The sequence below is a fragment of the Tamandua tetradactyla genome, chromosome 11, assembly GCF_023851605.1.
Source record: "Tamandua tetradactyla isolate mTamTet1 chromosome 11, mTamTet1.pri, whole genome shotgun sequence".
In the NCBI taxonomy this organism is placed as follows: domain Eukaryota; kingdom Metazoa; phylum Chordata; class Mammalia; order Pilosa; family Myrmecophagidae; genus Tamandua; species Tamandua tetradactyla.
This window is the reverse complement of record NC_135337.1, coordinates 22,286,817-22,292,816: the sequence shown is the minus strand read 5'-3', so window position 1 is coordinate 22,292,816 and position 6,000 is coordinate 22,286,817.

The following is a 6,000-nucleotide window of genomic DNA, read 5'->3' as shown; positions in this document are numbered from 1 at the left end:
GCCTTCGGGTTTATCAACCAGTCACAAATATCCTTACAGCCAATGGTCATGTTGGTGCTTGCCTGAACAGACACTGGACATAACAAATTGGCCAAGTTGAGACCAGAACCTAACCATCACAGTCCACCCCTTGTCAACTTGGCAGCTATACACACCACCTTGAAATGCTCTTGCCAAGTCCTTGACCCTCCAGCCAAACCATTAGCAACAGCCCATGAGTCAGTACACAAATGCACCTCTGGTCAGTTCTCCTTTCAAGCACAATGAACTACCAGGGGCACTGTTCTGAGTTCTACCAACTGGGAGAATTTCCCTTCACAATTGTCCTTTAAGGACATCTCAGAATAGGGCTGTAGTGCTGCAAGTGTCCATTTCTGGGTTGTACCTGCATATTTTGCAGAACCATCTGTAAACCAGGCCCAAGTTTTCTCTTCCTCAGTCAACTAAGTATAGCACATTCACCAAGAGGCCGTAGCTCTGGTCTGGGAAAGAGAAGGTGATGTAGTGGAAGGGGAGCCCATGGACATTTGGGCCACTTCCTTATTTAACTTAGTTACCCCTTCAGGACCTGCTCAAGCCCTATCTTTAATATACCATTTCCATTTTATGAGGGAGTGCTGCTGTGCACGCCCAACTTTATAGCTTGGTGGGTCAGACAACACCCAGCTCATGATAGGCAACTCAGGTCTCATGGTAACTTAGTGGCCCATGTTTAAACATTCAGTGTCTACTAAGGCCCAGTAGCAGGTTAAAAACTGTTTCTCAAAAGCAGCATAGTTATCCACCACATGTGGTAAGGTTTTGCTCCAAAATCCTAAAGGTTTGCATTGTGATTCTTCTGTAGGGGCCTGTGAAAGGTTCTGGACAGCATCCTTGTTTGCCGCTGACACTTCCAGCACCGTTGGATCTGCTGGATCACATGGCCTGAGTGCAAGAACAGGTTGCATAGCAGCCTGGATATGTTGCAGAGCCTCCTCTTGCTCTGGTCCCCAAACAAAACTAGCAGCTTTTCTGGTCACTCAGTAAATAAGCTGGAGTAGCCCACCCAAATGAGGACTGTGTTGTCTCCAAAATCTAAAGAGGCTAACTAGGCATTGTACTTTTATTTTTTGGTCATAGGAGGGGCCAGAATGCACCAGCTTATCTTTCACCTTAGAAGGGATATCTCAACATGCCCCATACCACTGGACACCTAAAAATTTCACTGAGGTGGAAGGCCCTTGTATGTTTGTTGGATTTATCTCTCATCTCCTGACACCCTGATGCCTTACCAATAACTATAGAGTAGTTGCTACTTTTTGCTCACTGGGTCCAATCAGTATGATGTCATCAATATAATGGACCAGTGTGATGTCTTGAGAGTGGGAGAAATCATCAAGGTCCCTGCAGACAAGATTGTGACATAGGGCTGGAGAGTTGATATCCCCTCAAGCAGGGTAGAAAGTTATACTGCTGGCAAACTATGTCTGGTGGTTCTTATTGACAGCTGTTGAGAAAAAAGCATTTTCCAGATCAATAGCTGTGTACTAGGTACCAGAAAATGTGTTGATTTGCTCAAACAATGATGCCACTTCTGGAATAACAGATGCAATTGGAGTCACCACCTGGTTAAGTTTACAATAATCCACTGTCATCCTCCAAGTCCCATCTGTTTTATGCATGGGCCAAATAGGAGTGCTGAATGGAGATGTGGTGTGAATCACCATCCCTGAATCCTTCAAGTCCCTAAAAGTGGCACTAATCTCTGCAATCCCTCCAGGAATATGGCATTGCTTCTTATTTATTATTTTGCTAGGTAAGGGCAGTTCTAGTTCTTTCCACTTGCCCTTTCCTACCATAATAGCCCTCGCTTCATGGGTCAGAGAACTAATGTGGGGATTCTGCCAGTTGCTGAGAATGTCAATTGCAATTATGCATACTGGAACTAGGGAAATGACCACAGAATGGGTACAGGGACCCACTGGATCCACTGTAAGACAAACCTGAGCTAAAACTCCATCAATCACGTGACCTCCATAAACCTCTAATCTGACTGGTGGAAACAGTGATGTTTTGGGTGTCTCGGAATTAGTGTCACTTTTGAGCCACTGTCCAGCAATTCCTAAAATATCTAATAATTTATTTTCCCCAGTGCACAATCACCCTGGTAAAAGGTCTCCCTGGGGGAGGCTGGGAGGAAGGATAACAGTGTAAATTTTGGGAAGTGTAAATGGGGACTTCCCCAAGAGTGCCCAGCCTTCCCTTCAGTCCAGTAGTTTGGGTCTGTAAACTGTCTTGAGTCTGGGAATTGATTAAGGGGCTGTCACTCTCTGTTTTTGTAATTCAAGTTAGACTTCTGTTCACTTGACCTAGAATTCTTCTGCTTAGGTAGATCAAACAAGCACTTAGTAGACTGCCCATCTATTTCACTTCTAGGTACCCTATGATCTACTAGCAAGTGCCACAAGTCTCTGCGAATCAGATTATTTTGAACGGTGGTTTGAGTTGCTGTCCAATATGATGACCATGCCTACCTTGTCTATGGTGATTAACTGTTGCCACTTGGTTTCAGCTGACTAAGGATCTAATCTTCCTCATTCTGATTAAAGATTCCAGCTCAGTGACAACAGTTCTCACAGTAATATCTGACCTACAGAAAAGGGCAGTTATGCACCTCTTCAGGGATGATGGAGCTAGTCTCATGAATTTATTTCTCAAGGTTCTGGTGAAAGATGTGTCTTCTGGAAATTCCTGGGGTGTGTGAGTAGGTCTTCCATGATAAATCCACTCTAAAATTACAGTCTCTCTAAGACTCTGGATCCCCTCATCTACATTATACCAGGGCAGTTCTGGCATTTTGACCTCAGATAATGTTGGCTACCTTTTGATCCATTTCAGCCAACCATGCAAACAAACTGTTAATGCCCTTTCTAACCCTTTGAGCTACAACACTGAATGTAGGATCTCTGCTTAGTAGACCTATATCAATAAATTCAGCTTGATCCAACTTTGTATCCCTTCCACCATTATCCCACACCCTTAATATCCATTCTGACACATATTTCCTTGATTTCTGTCTATATAGAAAACTCATGCAGTTCTTTTGGAGTATAGTCTACTGCCGCATGGGTCCCTTACTTTTCGGGCCTGTTGAGACCTTAGTCTACCTATAGGTCTTGAAGAAAACAGGGGTAGTGGGGGTGGGTCATGAAAAAAAAATAGAAGTATCTTGAAAGCCAATTACCTTAGGGCATTCCATTGCAGTTTCAGGTGGTGAAACAGTATTAGTGACTATGGACAGAGAAGTGAGGGATGTTTCCCTACAAGAGGTGCTTACAGGGTTAGCAGGCACTGAAGAGTTAGTCTTATTAGGTGGAGGTTGGATGGCTGACTCCTCTGGGGAGACTGGAGACTGGGAAGCTATTTCCTCAAGGTAAGCTTAGAGGTCAGAAAGCACTTTCCTTAGGGAAGTCCATTACAGGTCTATTTAGCAAAGGCTCAGCAGATTCCAGGGATCATTTCTCCCCACTGCCATCATTATCCCATGTTTCAGGATCTCATTCCTTTCCATTTAAAGCCCTTACTTTAACAGCAGACACCCTGCAAGGTTGAGATTTTTATTTACATTGTAAATCTGCTACTGACACGGTAAGGCGTTGTATCTGGTTTTCAGAGATCTCAAGTCTGTGACCACAAGAAGTAAGATTTTATTTCAGGGCACACATGGAAACTTTTACATCATTCATAAGGCACTTACAGTGCAAATTTGAGACCTTCAGCTAATCCCTTTCCCTCACTACTGTATTCAGCATATCTAACAACAACCAGCCAATATTCTTATACCTCTTAATTCCACTAACTCCATAAAGTTGTCAAATACATTCTCACTCAGAACCTTGCCTCATATAAGCATGCAATTAGCAGAATTTAATGGTGATATTTGGAGTATCTCTTTTGCCAACTCACCCCATGGACTGTCAGTGCCATCTTGATTATTGGCAACAGAGTCATTCGTGCCCCTGAGTCTAATCATAGCAGATGACCAACTATAAAAACCCATTTTTAAGATTCTGTTTCTCAAGAACCACTCCCCGTACCAAACTGTGTTGAACAGTGTTCTATAGAGAAACAGAACCAACAGAAGAGATCTGTAAATATGAGATTTATAAAGGGTCTCATGCAACCATGGGAATGGAAGAGACCCAAATCCATAAGGCAGTCTGTGAAGATGACGGCTCCGATGAACGGTCTAGAAGAACTCCACAGGAGAGCCGTGCTGGCTGAAGAAGTAGTGAAAGAGTCACTCTTCATCCTTAAAAGCCTTCAACTGATTGGATTATCTCCTTGTGAGGGAAACTCCTCAGTTGATCACGGATTTTATCAGCCATAGGTGCAATCAACTGACCAGTGATTTAAAACCACTGACATCAGAAGCTGGAAGCAATAGAACTTGGAATAAGGACCAGAAGAAGCCAGTCATATGCCTTCCCATGCGACAGACATTGGCTTTTCTTGAGTCAAGGTCTTTTTCTCTAGATACTTTATTTTGCACATTTTCATGGCCTTAGAACTGAAAACTTATAACTTAATAAATTCCCTGTTTAAAAGCTGTTCCATGCCTGGTATATTGCATTCTGGATGCATTTAACAAACCAAAACAGATTTGGTACCAGATAAGAGGGGTGCTGCAGTTTTCAAAATTCAAACATGTTAGAACAGCTTTTTATTTTTTTTTTTATTAATTAAAAAAAGAATTAACAAAACAATTAGAAATCATTCCAATCTACATGTACAATCAGTAATTCTTAATAACATCACATAGTTGCATATTCATCATTTCTTAGTACATTTGCATCGATTTAGAAAAAGAAATAAAAAGACAACAGAATAAGAATTAAAACAATAATAGAAAGAAAAAAAAACAAAAACAAAAACAAAAAAAACCTATACCTCACATGCAGCTTCATTCAGTATTTTAACATAATTGCATTACAATTGGGTAGTATTGTGCTGTCCATTTCTGAGTTTTTATATCCAGTCCCGTTGTACAGTCTGTATCCCTTCAGCTCCAATTATCCCTTATCTTTTTTTTTTTTTTAATTAACGGAAAAAAAGAAATTAACCCAACATTTAGAGATCATACCATTCTACATATGCAATCATTAATTCTTAACATCATCACATAGATGCATGATCATCATTTCTTAGTACATATGCATTGGTTTAGAAGAACTAGCAACATAACCGAAAAAGATATAGAATGTTAATATAGAGAAAAAAATAAAAGTAATAATAGTAAAATCAAAACAAAACAAAACAAAACAAAACAAAAACCTATAGCTCAGATGCAGCTTCATTCAGTGTTTTAACATGATTACTTTACGATTAGGTATTATTGTGCTGTCCATTTTTGAGTTTTTGTATCTAGTCCTGTTACACCGTCTGTATCCCTTCAACTCCAATTGGCCATTATCTTACCCTGTTTCTACCTCCTGCTGGACTCTGTTATCAAGGACATATTCCAAATTTATTCTCGAATGTCTGTTCACATCAGTGGGACCATACAGTATTTGTCCTTTAGTTTTTGGCTAGACTCACTCAGCATAATGTTCTCTAGGTCCATCCATGTTATTACATGCTTCATAAGTTTATCCTGTCTTAAAGCTGCATAGTATTCCATCGTATGTATATACCACAATTTGTTTAGCCACTCTTCTGTTGATGGAGATCTCGGCTGTTTCCATCTCTTTGCAATTGTAAATAACGCTGCTATAAACATTGGTGTGCGAATGTCCGTTTGTGTCTTTGCCCTTAAGTCCTTTGAGTATATTCCCAGCAATGGTATTGCTGGGTCGTATGGCAATTCTATATTCAGCTTTTTGAGGAACCGCCAAACTGCCTTCCACAGTGGTTGCACCATTTGACATTCCCACCAACAGTGGATAAGTGTGCCTCTTTCTCCGCATCCTCTCCAGCACTTGTCATTTTCTGTTTTGTTGATAATGGCCATTCTGGTGGGTG